This window comes from Rana temporaria, chromosome 9, assembly GCF_905171775.1.
Source record: "Rana temporaria chromosome 9, aRanTem1.1, whole genome shotgun sequence".
In the NCBI taxonomy this organism is placed as follows: Eukaryota; Metazoa; Chordata; class Amphibia; order Anura; family Ranidae; genus Rana; species Rana temporaria.
Window position 1 is genome coordinate 164,727,444 of NC_053497.1, and position 18,517 is coordinate 164,745,960.

General features: G+C 42.4%; 1 pseudogene across 1 annotated transcript in view; it reads left to right on the forward strand.

Moving 5' to 3' along the window:
• Positions 1 to 844: 844 nt before the first annotated feature.
• The window catches only part of LOC120914274, a 58,859-nt pseudogene continuing 41,186 nt past the window's right edge, over positions 845 to 18,517 (forward strand). The window contains exons 1-2 of the transcript XR_005743650.1: positions 845 to 945; positions 3,588 to 3,851. The product of XR_005743650.1 is annotated as a class I histocompatibility antigen, F10 alpha chain-like (transcript). The remainder of the gene's footprint in view (positions 946 to 3,587; positions 3,852 to 18,517) is intronic.

The window sequence follows — 18,517 nt, forward strand, 5'->3', positions numbered from 1 at the left end:
AATACGTATCGGCCTAAACTGAGGAAAAAAAATGTTTTTATATATGTTTTTGGGGGATATTTATTACAGCAAAAAGTAAAAAATATTGCATTTTTTTCAAAATTGTCGCTCTATTTTTGTTTATAGCGCAAAAAATAAAAACCGCAGAGGTGATCAAATACCACCAAAAGAAAGCTCTATTTGTGGGGAAAAAAGGACGCCAATTTTGTTTGGGAGCCACGTCGCACGACCGCGCAATTGTCTGTTAAAGCGACACAGTCCCGAACTGTAAAAACCCCTTGGGTCTTTATGCAGCAATATGGTCCGGGGCTTAAGTGGTTAAAGTGGTCCCGCATTTATTTTTTTGGGCGTGGGATCACTTTAAGAGGCGGCGGGAGAAGTCCCCCCCCCCCCCCCCCCCGCCGCTTCCTGGTCATTTCAGGGAAGGGACAAGGACCCCTTCTCCACAACCCTGGCATTTGTGGGGGTCTGCGTACAGGGGCTTATCACAATCGGGGGGGAAATAAAATCATCTTTTCTATTCTGAACTGCGAATGATAAAATGGCTGCTAGAAACAAGGCTTCAGTTCCTGTGCCAACCAATCACATCTCCCCGCTCAGTGATCAGGGCTCAGGATCTGGAATTCCCCCACACTGAGCTCCTCTTGTTTGTCAGACATCTCAGCATTTTACTTTCACTTTCTCCCATTCTATTCCTCAACTAGCCAACCTTTTCACACTGCCTCTGCCCAGCAACTGCTGATCACAAATGTATGAATTTTTCTATTGGATGGGAGGTAATTATCACCCAATTAGCAGCGTTTTGTGTACAATGTCTCCACCTCCAGCACAGAGTATCAATAGAAGTGGGTGAGGTGAGAAAACAGGTTGGGGTCTATGCACAGGAGGAGATGGAGTTCTGTGTGATCACACTCATTGCTATGGCTGTCATAGGAGTCCATTCCGGTGAGTACAGTGTGAGTATATGGGGGGCTTGTGGAGGGTCTGTGGTTGGCTATATAAAAAAAACACAAACTAAATGGATCCCTCCGTCTGCTGTCAGAATACACTGATCAGTGGCTGCATTTGTCGATCAATAATTGCCAACAACCCTATTCTACAGAAGGTGATTGTTAGATTGACTTCTATGGAGTAGGAACAGCCACATAATAATTGAAATTCAGCTGGTCATTTTCTATGGCCAGCTTTATAATGTCTATCTATGTATCTTATCTATTGGTGTCCCAACGGGGGCGGTTTACCCTGGGTGCCACACATTGGGGGGTGTCAGGCTGACACCCACGTGACGTCACTTGACGTTGTCGTCAGCATGTTGACGTGTGGTGCGCCGCCTGGTGTCAGATATAGGATCTGCCCCGGGTGTCAAATGCTCTAGGTACACCATTGCATCTATCATATTGGCAATACTCCACACAGTACTATTCATAAGAGAACTTTTTGAATGTGTGACAAATGTATACAGTGCCTTGAAAAAGTATTCACACCCCTTGACATTTTCCACTTTTTGTCATGTTACAACCAAAAATATAAATGTATTTTATGTGATGGACCAACACAAAGTGACACATAATTGTGAAGTGGAAGGAAAATGATAAATGGTTTTCAATTTTTTTTTTTACAAATATGTGAAAAGTGTGGGGTACATTTGTATTCAGCCCCCCTGAGTCAATACTTTGTAGAACCTCCTTTCACTGCAATTACAGCTGCAAGTCTTTTTGGGGATGTCTCTACCAGCTTTGCACATCTAGAGAGGGACATTTTTTCCCATTCTTCTGTGTAAAATATCTCAAGCTCTGTCAGATTTGATGGAGAGCTTCTGTGAACAGCAATTTTCACGTCTTGCCACAGATTATCATTTGGATTTAGGTCTGAACTGTGACTGGGTCATTCTAACACATGAATATGCTTTGATCAAAACCATTCCATTGCAGCTCTGGCTGTATGTTTAGGGTCGTTGTCCTGCTGGAAGGTGAACCTCCGCCCCAGTCTCAAGTCTTTTGCAGCCTCTAACAGGTTTTCTTCTAAGGCCTTGTACACACGGTCGGACCAAACCGATGAGACTGGTCCGTCGGTTCGTTTTCATCGGTTCACCTCTGAAGTGGCCTGATGTGTGTACACACCGTCAGTTCAAAATCCGATTGGGTCAGAACGCGGTGACGAAAAACACACGACGTGCTGAATAAAATGAAGTTCAATGCTTCCAAGCATGCGTCGACTTGATTCTGAGCATGCGCGGGTTTTGAACCAATGCTTTTCTGTACTAACCATCGGTTTGGTCCGATGGGGCAGCGGTCCATCGGTTCGGTTTTGAAGCATGTTTAGAAATTTTGGACCGAAGGAAACCAGACCGATAGCCTATACACACGGTCGGTTTGGTCCGATGAAAATGAACTTCGGTTCATTCTCAGCGGACCAACCCGACCGTGTGTACGGGGCCTAAGATTGCCCTGTATTTGACTCCATCCATCTTCCCACCAACTCTGACCAGCTTCCCTGTCCCTGCTGAAGAAAAGCATTCCCACAACATGATGCTGCCACCACCATGTTTCACGGTGGGGATGGTGTGCTCAGGGTGATTTGCCGTGTTCATTTTCCGCCACACATCGCATTTTGATTTTGGGACAAAAAGTAAAATTTTGGTTTCATCTGACCAGAGCACCTTCTTCCACATGTTTGCCGTGTCCCCCACATGGTTTCTCACAAACTGCAAACCAGACTTCTTAATGTCTTTCTTCTTGTAACTCTTCCATAAAGACCATATTTGTGGAGAGCACCACTTATAGTTGTCCTATGGACAGATTCTCTCACCTGAGCTGTGGATCTCTGCAGCTCCTCCAGAGTTACCATGGGCCTCTTGGCTGCTTCTCTTATTAATGCTCTCATTGCCCAGCCTGTCAGTTTAGGTGGACGGCCATGTCTTGGTAGGTTTGCAGTTGTGCCATACATGTTTCCATTTTAGATGATGGATTGAACAGTGCTCTGTGAGATGTTCAATGCTTGGGATATTTATATCCATCACTGCTTTAAACTTCTCAACTTTATCCCTGACCTGTCTGTTGTGATGCTGATTGTTCACTAAGGCTCTCTAACAAAACTCTGAGGGCTTCACAGAACAGCTGTGTATATATACTGATTAAATTACACACAGGTGGACTCTATTTACTAATTGGGTGACTTTTTAAGGCAATTGGCTCCACTAGATTTCAGTTGGGGGTATCAGAGTAAAGGGGACTGAATACAAATGTACCCCACACTTTTCAGATATTTATTTGTAAAAAAAATGTTGAAAATCATTTATAATTTTTCTTCCACTTCACAATTACGAGTATGTGCCACTTTGTGTTGGTCTATCACATAAAATACATTTTACGTTTTTGGTTGTAAGATGACACAATTTGGAAAATATCAAGGGGTATGAATACTTTTTCAAGGCACTGTCGGTAGGGGGAGGGAGCATTTTTAAAACTGGTTAGGCTTTATCTGTAATTCTGCTATAATGACAGTCACACTGTGCGGTGATATGTAAAGTCCATTCTGTATGTCTCTCTCTGTTCTGTTATATATAATGATCTGTATTTCTCTCACAGATGGGCACACTCTGCGGTATTTTTACACAGGGGTCTCGGATAAAGGATCAGATTTACCCGAGTTCTCAGCCGTTGGATATGTGGATGACCGTGAATTCATTAATTACAATAGCGAGTCTCATCTGGCTCGCCCTGTGACTCACTGGATGGAGAAGAATGAAGGCACTGAGTACTGGGACAGGCAGACACAGAACTTTAAAGGTGCTGAGCATGTATTCAGACACAATGTCGGGACAGCGATGAGCCGTTTCAACCAAACCGGAGGTGAGATGCGATAATGTATGGGGCTATATACTATAACTGCTGATCCTGCTGTACACTGCAGCTCCTCCCACTACAAGCCGACACCCACTGTGTGGTACATGCACAGGCTTGTATGGCATCTCTCTCCCCCCCAGCATCCTTGCATGCCCCCAACTGCCCAATTGCAGCGATGATACAGGATGACAGAGGTGAGCCATCAGGAGGGATGACTTAGAAGACACTCAGGCATGTATTTGGTGAGGCTGTGGTCCGGATAGGACTGTTACTCGGTGTGATATTTGGTGATGCCTGCTGTACAGACTTCTCCCATGTGATTGTCTTTGTTCCTATTGGGTCTTCCAGTCATGTGACCCGGTTTCCTTGGTAGAATAACAGTTTCCATCCTGGGGGGGTTGTACACAGCAGTCGGGGGGTGCAGGATGCTGTAATATTGATGCAACAAATGATGTCTCGCCACCATTATGTCTGTGGCCAGTGTAATCCCTCCTAAAACTGATAGGTCAGTTAAAGGCTCATTCAGGTGGACTGAGACCCATCCTGTGTGGTCAGCCTCTGTCTTCTGCATCCACCTTAGAGCTGGGTCGCCAGTGCCCAGGCTGTGCTGTGATTAGTCACAGTACACGCTGATCAGCAAGTGTCAGCCAATGGATGACTGCCGGCACCCGCTGATCGCTAAGGAGGAAGACCGGACAGAGCTCTGTGTATGTAAACAATGCAAAGCAGGGAATAAAATCCAGCACATACCTTAGTAAAAGCACCTCACAGTACACATACATTGGTTAGGCACACATTTAACCCTTTGACCACCTTATGTGTTTAACCCTTTCCCAGCCAGTGTCATTAGTACGGTGATAGTGCATTTTTTTAGCACTGACCACTATTAGTGTCACTGGTTCCCACAAAGTGTCAAATTGTCCACTGCAAAATTGCAGTCCCACTATAAGGCTGGGTTCACACTTGGGCGATCACAGACATCGCATTGATTTGCTCCGCATTGCTGTGCAGATCACATGCAATTTTTGTGCGATGCAAATTCAGCCATACAAACTGTCTGAAATCGCATTCGCACCAAAATGGTGCAGGACCCTTTTTTTGGTCTGCACTGAAATTGGATCACATGGGTGTTCACACCTACGCGATCCGATTCCTGCACCATTTTCGCACTGCGATCAGAGCTGGGGTGTCATTAACTTTACACCTGCAGCGGTTCGCAGATGTCAGTGTGAACCGCTGGTGATTCAGGTGCGATGCGGGAACCAGCACAGGAATTGCGCTGGTTCCTGCATCGCACAAGTGTGAATCGAGCCTAAGACGCTCTAGCAGTAAATCTGCTATAGGGCGGTCGCCAGGCTGTTAAAGTGAATAAACAATATGTAAACATCGACAATATCCATAACAAGTTATCTGCCTGGCCAATTATTAGGCCCCATGCACACAGGAGGCAGTTGGACACTTTTTTCAACTGCCCCTGAACTCATTCAATGTTATCCTATGTGACCATGTACACTGTCTGGTTTATTGCCGTTTTATATGCAGTTGCGTTTAACCTTGTTTCCACGTTTTAGACGCTAAACGCGGTACCGGCGTTTTTTCACGTTTATAAGCGTTTTTAAAGGTGACCTCCCTATTATTTATTTATTTTTTTTTTTTTACATTAGAAATCTCCAAAAATTAGGGCAAATGATGAAAAACCATTAAAAAAAATATAAAAAAAACTCCAATTGCTTGCATTGCCTTGTTGACAATCCACAACTTGTGGCAGGTGAAGTGGCAAGTGGACAATCCACAACTTGTGGCAGGTGAAGTGGCAAGTGGACAATCCACAACTTGTGGTAGGTGACACGCTAAATACAATTGGCTGAAATGGTTAAATAATACTGTTGTTGGAGCTTAGGGAGGGTTTTGTGATGTTTCCTAACTAAACGCTTTGAGACGCAATTTCAGCACAGTTTGCACCAGCGTCCCGTGTACATGGGGCCTTAACTACTTGCCGACCGCCCACCGTCGTTATACGTCATCACTTTAGAGATGAATATCTCGGTAACGGTAGCAGCTGCTGCCACAATCGAGATATTCATCTCTTCTGTGGGCGGCCGTGTTAACGATAATGGCGGTCTCCGCGGCGAATCCGCCGCGAGATCGCCGTTATCGGTGGCGGGAGAGGGCCCCCCCCCCTCCCGCCGCTGTTCCGCGCCCTCCGCCGCTTACCGGAGCCGTCGGTAGCGGCGGAGGAGATCGCGACCATCCGGATGGTGAGCGGGGACGAGACTGAAGGAAAAATCTCCTTCGCCCGTCCCCATAGCTCCGCTGGGCGGAAGTGACGTCAAAACGTCAGTCCCGCCCAGCGTCTTAAAGAAACATTTTTTTTTTTGTCATTTGAAAAAATGACATTTCCAAATTTTTTTTTTTTTTTTTGCATTTAAGCCTAAATATGAGATCTGAGGTCTTTTTGACCCCAGATCTCATATTTAAGAGGACCTGTCATGCCTTTTTCTATTACAAGGGATGTTTACATTCCTTGTAATAGGAATAAAAGTGATAATTTTTTTTTTTTTTTTTTTTTTTTCAGTGTTAAAAATTGTAAAATAAATAAAAATAAATGCGAAAAGCAAAAAAAAAATTTTTTAAAGCGCCCCGTCCCGACGAGCTCGCGCGTAGAAGCGAACGTATACGTGAGTAGCGCCGACATATGAAAACGGTATTCAAACCACACAAGTGAGGTATCGCCGCGATCGTTAGAGCGAGAGCATTAATTTTAGCCCTAGGCCTACTCTGTAACTCAAAAAATGCAACCTGTAGAATTTTTTAAACGTCGCCTATCAAGATTTTTAAGGGTAAAAGTTTGACGCCATGCCACGAGCGGGCGAAATTTTTAAGCGTGACATGTTGGGTATCATTTTACTCGGCGTAACATTATCTTTCACAATATATAAAAATATTGGGCCAAATTTATTGTTGTCTTATTTTTTCATTTAAAAAAGTGAATTTTTTCAAAAAAAAGTGCGCTTGTAAGACCGCTGCGCAAATACGGTGTGACAAAAAGTATTGCAATGACTTCCATTTTATTCTCTAGGGTGTTAGAAAAAAAAAATATATAATGTTTGGGGGTTTTAAGTAATTTTCTAGCAAAAAAAAATGGTTTTGTCTCGTAAACACCGACTCTGAAAAACAGGCCCGGGGCTAAAGTGGTTAATGTCAAAAACCACATTAAAACATGAGCAGGACTGATCTGAGACATCCTGCATAGCTCACAACTGTCCCTGATTTAGAGAAATGTCCCTCTGTCCCTCTTTCCACCTCTTTTGTCCCTCCTTTTTGCCCTGATCCATATAGTTGTTAATTAAAATGCACTTTTTATCTTTCAAAAAGTGTTTCCCATTACTTAGGCCTCTTTCACACAGGGCGGATCAGTAATGATCCGCCCCGCGCACCTCCGCTTGCTCAGCGGGGATCGCTCCGTTGATCCCCCGCTGAGCCGGCGGATGACAGGGCGGTCCCCGCACACTGTGCAGGGACCACCCTGACTTTTCTCCGCTCCCCCTATGGGGGGATCGGATGAACACGGACTGTATGTCCGTGTTTACCCGATCCGATCCGCCAGACGGATGGAAAAAGTAGGTTTTTCGTCCGTCACACTTTGGCGGGTCGGATGTCAGCGGGCATGTCACCGATGACATCCGTGGCTCCATAGAGCCCGTACAGGACCTTAAAAAACCTGACAGACGAACCTGTACGGGCGCTCAGTGTGAAAGAGCCCTAAGTCTTTCATCCAGTTTCTAAATTGCTGCATTTGTACATTTCAAAAGCCAATATAAAGAAATAGTGGTAAAAAAAGGCACTTGTGGGTTTAAACGGGTTTTAAACCTCCATGTTTTTTCACCTTACTGCATCCTATGCATTAAGGTGAAAAAACACCTTGCAGTGTCCGGCCCCTCAGGCCCCCAGATTTACTTACCGAAGTCCCGAATTTCTGTGGGCGCAATCCCGTTGTCGCTCTCTCCACGGGTTCTCGACTCTTCATTGTATAGATTGATAGCAGCGCAGCCATTGGCTCCCGCTGCTGTCAATCAAATCCAATGACGCAAAGTCCTGCATTCGGCAGCTATGGACGCTGAATCCGGGAGTGCGCCCACAAGGTAACCCTCTTGGGAGAGCGCTTCCCAGAAGGGGTTATCTGATGCGGGGAGGAGCCGAGAGAGATACAGAGGGACCTCAGAAAACTGCATTTGGGGCCACTATGTGCAAAATGAGCTGCACAGTGGAGGTAAGTATAACAAGTTTGTTATTTAAAAAAACTTCAACTCACTTTAACCATTAAAGTGGAGTTCCACTCAGTTTTGTTTTTTTTTCCCCCCAAAAAATAAAAGAAATTGGGAAAAATATATATTTTTAATACTCACCAGAAAGGGCGGTTGCTATGTGGAACTAGCTCTTCTGCCTCTTCCTCCAACGCGGTGGATCTTCTTCCTCGTCCTCCGTCGCGGTGTCTTCTGTGTGTATCCTAGGAGGCAGCCGCCCATCCACAAAGCGTCGCGCATGCGCAGTAGGAAACGGGCGCTTCACTACCTGTTTCCCTTAGTGAGGATGGAGGCGCCAGGACCGAGCGATCGCCGTCGGGGGGCCGACATCGCGGGCGCCTAGGACAGGTAAGTGTCCTTATTAAAAGTCAGCAGCTACAGTGTTAGTAGCTGCTGACTTTAAAAAAAAAAAAAAATACAATCGCAGGTAGAGTCACGCTTTAATTGTGTTTTGTTGCATAATTCTCCTTTTACGGGGTGTGGTGGGGTGTCCCTCGCTCCCATCTCAAAAAGTTGGGAGGTACATTGGAAAAACATGTTCAGTACCCCAGGATGTGTCAGTGGCTAACATTGGTGAGACCACTAAACATGGTATATGAATATTGGGTGTGACTTAACCCTTTCACTGCCAGGCCTTGCACTCAACTTTTACCCTCAGGTAGTCAGACCATTTCTGCAATTTTCACTTTTTTATAATTTTAAGTTTCAGCATTCATAGCTTTTACCCCCCTCCCCCCACCACCATGTATTTCTGGAAGCATAGGACTGATAGAATAAAACAACAGTGCTACTGATTCTTAGGCCCCATGATAGTTACACAAATGTTTATAGAAATCATTATTAGTGCACACAAACAAAACTTGCAAAATTCCTACTAAATCTATAACATAAAAATTGTGTTGCGTTAATAAATATTTTAACCACTTGCTTACAGGGCACTTTCACCCCCTTACTGACAAGGCCAATGTTCGACTTTTAGCATTGTCACACTTTGAATGACAATTGCGCGGTCATGCTACACTGTACCCAAATGCAACTTTTAGCATCTTTTTTCACACAGATAGAGATTTCTTTTGGTGATATTTAATCACCACTGGGTTTATATTCATATTTCAAATATATTTCATATTTTTGTTTTAAAATTTTGCAACAGGTAATTTTTCTTCACTGATAGGCGGCACTGGTGGGCAGTAAGGGGACCGATGTCCCTCCTAGCAGAAGCTGGTTACCAGCTTTCTTCTTTTCTTCAAGCTGTGTGCGTGAAGAGGGGAAAAAAAAAGCTGGTAACCGGCTTCTGTTGGCTTCAGTGATCAGCTGTAATTGGCTGACAGTTGATCACATGGTAAAGGGACCGCTGTGACCCATGCATTGTGGTAATATCCAATCTTACAGTGGTTCTAAATCTGAAGTTTTTTTAACCTTAAAGGGGTTGTAAAGGTACAATTTTTTTTTCCTAAAATGGCTTCCTTTACCTTAGTGCAGTCCTCCTTCACTTACTTCATCCTTCCATTTTGCTTTTAAATGTCCTTATTTCTTCTGAGAAATCCTCACTACAGGGGAGTCAGATTGCTCTCTACTTTGCAGATAGAGAAAGGAGCTGTGTGTTAGTGGGCATCCTGACTCTCCTGTAGTCCAAGGGAGGGGGCGAGCACGACACTCCACAACAGGGAGAAAGCCTTGCATTAAAGTGGAGGTTCACCCTCAAAAAAAATTCTGACATCACATGGAGTCGAGCCATCCTACCGACAGAATGCCGGTGTTTTTTTTTTTTTTCTCAGCACATACCTCGTTATCACGATTTTCACCCCCCGGCAATCCCGCGGGACTGGGCGTTCCCAAGCACTGCCTGTGATTGACAGGCTTCCGAACGGCGCATATTGCGCGTCACAGGTTGCCGAAAAAACCTGAACGTCGGTGCGGCTCTATACGGCGCCTGCGCACCGACGTTCGGGTTCTGTCGACAACCTGTGACGCGCAGTATGCGCCATTCGGAAGCCTGTCAATCACAGGCAGTGCTTGGGAACGCCCAGTCCTGCGGGATTGCCGGGGGTTGAAAATCGTGATAACGAGGTATGTGCTGAGAATAAAAAAAAAAAAACACCGGCATTCTGTCGGTAGGATGGCTCGACTCCATGTGATGTCAGAAATTTTTTTGAGGGTGAACCTCCACTTTAAGGCTCATACACACGGTCAGACATCCAACAAAATGTCCCTTGGATTTTTGTCCTAATTGATTTGTCTGGTCACACCCATAGCATACACACAGTCAGACTTTTCTAAAAGTTTCCTAACATCACATGTTTTTTTTTTTTTTTTGCTCTTTTCTGCTCTTTACCGCCACCCTTTGGTTAACTTCTGCTATTGTTTGTTGCTTTTAACATTGGTTCTGAGCATTCGTATTTGCACTTTGTCCAAAAGTTGGTTGGATTGCTGTACACATAGTTACATAGTTACATAGTTAGTCAGGTTGAAAAAAGACACAAGTCCATCCAGTTCAACCACAAAAAAATAAACAAACAAAATAAAAAACACAATACAATCCCATACACCCAACTCCATACCCACAGTTGATCCAGAGGAAGGCAAAAAACCCCAGCAGAGCATGATCCAATTTGCTACAGCAGGGGAAAAAATTCCTTCCTGATCCCCCGAGAGGCAATCGGATTTACCCTGGATCAACTTTACCTACAAATCTTAGTACTCAGTTATATTCTGTACATTTAGGAAAGAATCCAGGCCTTTCTTAAAGCAATCTACTGAGCTGGCCAGAACCACCTCTGGAGGGAGTCTGTTCCACATTTTCACAGCTCTTACTGTGAAAAAACCTTTCCGTATTTGGAGGTGAAATCTCTTTTCCTCTAGACGTAAAGAGTGCCCCCTTGTCCTCAGTGTTGACCGTAAAGTGAATAACTCAACACCAAGTACACTGTATGGACCTCTTATATATTTGTACATTTTGATCATATCCCCCCTAATTCTCCTCTTCTCAAGAGTGAATAGATTTAGTTCAGTCAGAAAAGGCACCATCGGACTTTTGTTGCCGAAAAGTTGGTCCGTTTGCAGACCCAACTTTTTGTCGGATGAAACCGTAAAAAGTTGGTCCGATGGAGCGTACACACGGTCGGACAAATTCGAAAACTTGCAGATTTCGAAGTTGGTTAGCCAAAAGTCCGACCGTGTGTATGAGGCTTTACTGTGTGGAGTTACAGACAGAAGAACAGGAAGTGAGGATTTCTCAGAAAAAATAAGGACATTTAAAAGCAACATGGAAGGATGAGGTAAGTGAAGGAGGACTGCACTAAGGGAAAGGAAGCTATTTATTAAAAAAAAAAAAGTACCTTTACAACGCCTTTAACACATTAAAAAAAAGGACTGCCAGTGCGTTCAAGAGCAGCAGAGTTTGAAGCTACTAACGGCTTCTAAAAGCTGTTAAACATTAGTGCGTGAGCATGAATTATTTTCAATGACCAAAATAAATTATTTATTCTGGCCAATGAAATTAATTAACTTCCAAGAGCTTGACGCCTGTAAAATCTTAGACACTTTTACAAGGGTCAGGAATTTTTTCTGCAAAAACGCTGCAGGCTTCTAGTAGAGATAAATGCACGTTGCTGTGTGCATGAGGCCTAAGTATAACATGTTTGTTATTAAAAAAATATATATAAAAAGTGCTATGGGTCTGCTGCTTACTAAGGAACAGATATTAGGGCCAGTTCACACCACATGCAGTTCCATGCATTTTTTCTGCATTCAAAACGCATGAATAGTAGGTTATATGGTTTCCAGTGGCATAGTTCACCCCAGTGTGGTCAGTTCCAAGGCGTTCCAGAAAAAAATGTAAAACATGCTGCTTTTTTCCTGTACTGGAACACAGTAAAACGCATCAAAATGTACTGGAACACATCAAAAACTCCAGTACAGTGACGAAATCTGGAGTGCATTTTTGTGTTGTGGACCAGCCCTTAGAGAGATTTTCCCTCACTTCTTTTCCTGGTGAGTTTCACTAGACAGGAAGTGGGAGTAACTCTAAAAGCAATACAGAAATAAATGATTTCTTTAGTAAAGTGAAAAACAAAAACCCGTTGGATTTTTATTTCTGTGTCCCTGTTGCAGATTATCTTTTGCTTCCGGTTCGCTTCCACGTGTGTGTGTGTGTAATATATGAAAAGTTCAAGAGTTGCTGCATTTAAAATGGTTTTAAATATTCTTGTAAAGGTTACATACCAAAAAAGTATACAAAATATTCAGACATTGATGTCCGTTTCGGACTTACATGCTAACGCCCTTCTTCAGATCAAATCAGAACATATCTAACAATTTCATGAAAGTCATGTGATTTTAAACACTTCACAAACTACATCACATATGGAATCAATTACATGGTTAATTGCTTACTAATCCAATCAAATTCACACATGGTTATTTCAAGTTTTTCACACCATGGATACAAAAAAGGGTTAATTCAGCTGGTCACAGTCTCAAAATTCCCCAGGAGCCATCCCAGTGTCAATCTGAAAAATATATATTATGTAAAAAACTGTTTTTTTTTAAAGAATATACTGTATATTGAAAAAATATAAATGCAGACCCATATGCATCGATCAAAAATTATGAATCATAAAAATAAACATAAATCCAAATCTGTATTTAATCTATTGGGAGTGATAGTATTAAGAAAATGTATCCAATGTACCTCACATCTCCTCAAGGTAAGTTCACGATCACCACCTCTCCTATTTCTTTCAATGCCTTCTAATACCATATATTTTAATTGTGAGACAGCATGTCCTTTCTCTACAAAATGACGGGCAAGTGGTAGTTGTGTTACTTTATCGCTGATTGAATACTTATGTCGGGCTATTCGATCCTTTACCTTTTGGCCCCTTTCACATTGAGGAGTTTTTCAGGCGGTAAAGCGCTAAAAATAGCGCTGCTATCCCGCCTGAAAAACTCCTGCACTGCAGACTCAATGTGAAAGCCCGAGGGCTTTCACACTGAGGCGATGCGCTGGCGGGAGACAAAAAAATCTCCTGTCAGCAGCATCTTTGGAGCGGTGAGAGGAGCGGCATGTATACCGCTCCTTCACCGCTCCTTCCCATTGAAAACAATGGGAACCGCGGCAATACCGCCCGCAATGCGCCTCTATAGAGGCGCATTGCGGGCGGTATTAACCCTTTATCGGCCGCTAGCGGGGGTTAATACCGCACCGCTAGCGGCCGAATCCCACGGCAATCCCGGCGGTATAGCGCCGCTCTTTTTAGCGGCGTTATACCGCCACCGCGGCTCCTGCCTCAATGTGAAAGGGGCCTAAGGGTGGCTTCTCCAATATATAATAACCCACATGGACATTTGATGGCATATACCACATACGATGATTGGCAGGTGTAGTGTCCCTTAACCACTTAACCCCCGGACCATATTGCTGGTCAAAGACCAGGCCACTTTTTGCGATTCGGCACTGCGTCGCTTTAACTGAAAATTGCGTGGTCGTGCGACATAGCTCCCAAACAAAATTGGCGTCCTATTTTTTCCACAAATGGAGCTTTCTTTTGGTGGTATTTGATCACCTCTGCGGTTTTTAGTTTTTGTGCTATAAACAAAAATAGAGCGACAATTTTGGAAAAAAATAATATTTTTTTACTTTTTGCTATAATAAATATCCCCCAAAAATATATAAAAAAACAATTTTTTTCCTCAGTTTAGGCCGATACGTATTCGTCTACATATTTTTCGTAAAACAAAAATCACAATAAGCCTTTATTGATTGGTTTACGCAAAAGTTATAGCGTTTACAAAATAGGGGATAGTTTTATGGCATTTTTCTTAATATTTTTTTTTTTTACTAGTAATGGCGGCAATCATCGATTTTTATCGGTACTGCGACATTATGGCGGACACTTTTGACACATTTTTGGGGCCATTGGCATTTTTATAGCGATCAGTGCTATAAAAAATGCATTGATTACTATAAAAATGCCACTGGCAGTGAAGGGGTTAACACTAGGGTGCGAGGAAGGGGTTAATCATGTTCCCTGTTCCCTATTGGCTGCTCGGCGAGATGACGTATAGCTACGTGATCTCGCGCAGCAGAGCCGACCTGCCGCCGTATAACTGGCGGCTGGTCGGCAAGCAGTTAATGGGAATATTAAAACCTTTGTGGGGATGTGAAATATATTTACCTTTAATCATAGAGTTGCATGTTTTTCGGTCCCAGAAATGTCAATTTGGGAACAGGCAGGGAAAATTTATCTGATTTCACCAATTGATCCCTGAGTGTTCTTCCTTTCCTATATGAAGGCATGGGTAAACTCCAAAATTCATCAATGGTAGTATAACTAGTCTTAAAGCGGGAGTTCACCCAATTCCTTTTTTTTTCTCTTTTTGTCTAGGGGAATCGGCTATTTGTTTTAAAATATGAGCAGTACTTACCCGTTTTCGAGATGCATCTTCTCCGTCGCTTCCGGGTATGGGTCTTCGGGACTGGGCGTTCCTTCTTGATTGACAGTCTTCCGAGAGGCTTCCGACGGTCGCATCCATCGCGTCACTCGTAGCCGAAAGAAGTCGAACGTCGGTGCGGCTCTATACTGCGCCTGCGCACCGACGTTCGGCTTCTTTCGGAAAATCGTGACGCGATGGATGCGACCGTCGGAAGCCTCTCGGAAGACTGTCAATCAAGAAGGAACGCCCAGTCCCGCAGCCCATACCCGGAAGCGGCGGAGAAGATGCATCTCGTAAACGGGTAAGTACGGATCATATTTTAAAACAAATAGCCGATTCCCCTAGACACAACGAGCAGGAATCTAAGGGGAAAATGTGTAAGCTATGGGTGAACCTCCGCTTTAAGTAGACATGTGCATTCGTTTTCGTCCGAATTTCAGGTATTTTCGTTTTAACAAACGATAACGAAAGCACAGAAAACGAAAACCGAAAGATCCGACATAAACAAATGCTTTATTTTCATTTTTTTGCTGTCGAATGTGCCTAACCTTAACTCTATTGGTCCAATATTATTCTACATAAAGAGAAAAGAGTCGACATAGAGAGACATGAAGATTCGACATGAGTCAAAAAAAATTATTTTTTTATTTTTTTAAAGATTCTATCGAATCTTTATTTTTTTATTTTTTTTAGAACATTCGACAGACACCATAAGCCTTCAATGACAGATTCGACCTTAATTTGGATTTTCGGACGAATGCATTTTTTTTACAAAAAACAAAATAAATAAAAACGAATTTAGGGAGTAACTAAATAAATGTATAAAATATTTCAGTGTGCACATGTCTAGGCTTAAGTGTATTCCAATGTTTTTTTAATAATATTACAATTTTTATATGAAAAAATGATACTGTGAGACAAAAGGAATTCTTTTTAATGATCTTTATGCCGCGTACACACTATCACCTTATGTGATGAAAAAAAACGACGTTTTTAAAAACGTCAATTTAAATGAACGTGTGTGGGGGAAAACGTTGTTTTATGTCTTGTGAAAAACGCCGAAAAAAAATTGAAGCACGCTTCAATTTTTTGTGTCGTTTTTCAAAACGTCGTTTTTTGTTTCACAAAAAATCACTGTGTGTCGCAAAAAACACATTTAAAACAACGTTTTTAAACCCGCGCATGCCCAGAAGCTAGTTATGAAGCAAGCTTCAATGGAAAAAAGTGCTGAACGTAACCGCGCTTTGCTAGAGCATTGTGAAAAAACGATGGTGTGTAGGCAACGTCGTGTTTGAAAATTGAAGTGATGGTGTGTACGCGGCATTAGTGTTTAGATTTAATCGTTCTTTTTTGATTAGTGCTTCAGGATATCCTCTCTGGTTACGTTTTTATTTCTCCATTTCATTTATTCTCTGTTGACAACATTGTGGGTCATAAACTATTCTCTGAACGAGCATCAGCTGACTTTTAGGCTCCATGCACACTGAAGCTGATAAAAGCTATAAAAAAATGCCAGTAGCTTTGCAGGGAGCCTTTCAACGTTTTTTAGCGTTTTTTTGCCATAGCTTTAATCAGCGTTTTTGAGTGTAGCTTTTTTTTTTATGGATAAAAAAACGCTGGTACCATTGTTTTTGAGGGTTTTTAAGCGTTTTTGGCTGTTTTTCGGCGTTTAGCAATTTTTTCCCGCCGAAAAACGGCACTTTGAATGCAAATTTCGGGCGTTCAGAAAAAAGCTAATACACTCCAAAGCTCATTGAGGCTCCATGCACACTAGGAGCGTTTAGTTTATAGGCGTTTTTTGCACTACACTCCCCTCTGCAAAAGTTTTTACTCCCACAACACACCTAAAAAAAAATTGCCACTTGAAGTTCAGAAGAGATAAGAGGAGTTTAGGAGAGACTGACGTTTTTACAGCTCCTCAACTCCTCCAGGAAACGCGATAGAGAAGGTTTTTTTTTCCTGCCTCTGAACGTCCCTGAGAGAAAACACCTGTAGCAGTCAATAATGTGCAAAGATACATAGAGAACAATAGAAGTGCTTCTAGAGGGAGGAGAAAAAAACGTCAAACGCCTGTAGAATCAAAGTTTTTTTAAGTCCAGTGTGCATGGAGCCTAACACTAAAAAAACGTCTAGGTGTACATGGGCACATAGGCTAACATAGAGTTCAGTTTATGGGCTTTTAAAAAAAAATCCAAAACGCCAATAAACTGCAGTTTATCAGCTTCAGTGTGCATGGAGCCTTAGGAATCAAATTAAAAACGCACCATGGGTGAAAGCTATCAAAGTGTAACAATTGATTGTGATTAGTGGTTTTTACATATAGATCACTCATGATTTTCATATTATTAATACATAGAGTGGTATCTAGGAAAGCAATTTCAGTTTTATTAAATTTTAAACCGGGAATAAGGTAATTGAGAAAACAATCGAAAAGTAGTAAGGATTCAATGTCGCCACCCCACACTGCGAAAATATCGTCCACAAATCTATACCATCCCTGGCAGTGTTCAAAAAATAGGTTATTGACATAAATCAATGATCATGAATGCATTTGCATATGGGGGTGCGACATTAGAACCCATCGATGCCCATATATATATTTATAGTCGGCAGAATGGCATGGCTGCGCAAAGTAACGTACCTGTCACGAGCTCCATGACCGCGGGACCCGCAGACTCAATGGCCGCCGGGTTCCCATGATCATGTCACGGAGCTGCCATTACTAATAGAAAAAAAATTATATATATATAATAAAAATGCCATAAAACTGTCCCCTATTTTGTAGACGCTATAACTTTTGCACAAACCAATCAATATACGCTTGCGATTTACCAAAAATATGTAGAAGAATACGTGTCGGCCTAAACTGAAGAATTTTTTTTTTTTTTATATATTTTTTGGGGATATTTATTACAGCAAAAAGTACAAAATATTGCTTTTTTTTTCAAAATTGTCGCTCTATTTTTGTTTATAGCGCAAAAAATAAAAACCGCAGAGGTGATCAAATACCACCAAAATAAAGCTCTATTTGTGGGCAATAAAAAGGATGTCAATTTTGTTCAGGCGCAACATCGCATGACCGCTGTATGTTTTTCTGCATGCACGTTTTTGATGCGTTCCAGTGCATTTTTTTCTTTACCTTGAATTATTTTAGGTGCGTTCTGGTGCATTTTTGATGCGTTTTACCACTTTACTGCACAGTTCACTGCAGATTAAATGCAGCATGTTCTACTTTTTTTTACTGGAACTGACCACACTGGTGTGAACTATGCCATTAACAAAACCATATAACTTTCCATGTGTTTTTGATGCAGAAAACGCACTGGACTGCATGTGGTGTGAATTGGCCCTAAAGCGCAATCCTCCGCTATATTTCTGTTATGTGTTCCCAATCACACAGCTGAAATAAAATAAAAAATGATGATGCTTACTTTTTAGGCCCCTTTCACTTCTCGCGGGGCGCTGACCGAGTGATACAGTTACATAGTTAGTCAGGTTGAAAAAAGACACAAGTCCATCCAGTTCAACCACAAAAAATAAATAAACAAACAAAATAAAAAACACAATACAATCCTATACACCCAACTCCATACCCACAGTTGATCCAGAGGAAGGCAAAAACCCCCAGCAGAGCATGATCCAATTTGCTACAGCAGGGGAAAAGATTCCTTCCTGATCCCCCGAAAGGCAATCGGATTTACCCCGGATCAACTTTACCTATAAATGTCAGTACCCAGTTATATTCTGTATATTTAGGAAAGAATCCAGACCTTTCTTAAAGCAATCTACTGAGCTGGCCAGAACCACCTCTGGAGGGAGTCTGTTCCACATTTTCACAGCTCTTACTGTGAAAAAACCTTTCCGTATTTGGAGGTGAAATCTCTTTTCCTCTAGACGTAAAGAGTGCCCCCTTGTCCTCAGTGTTGACCG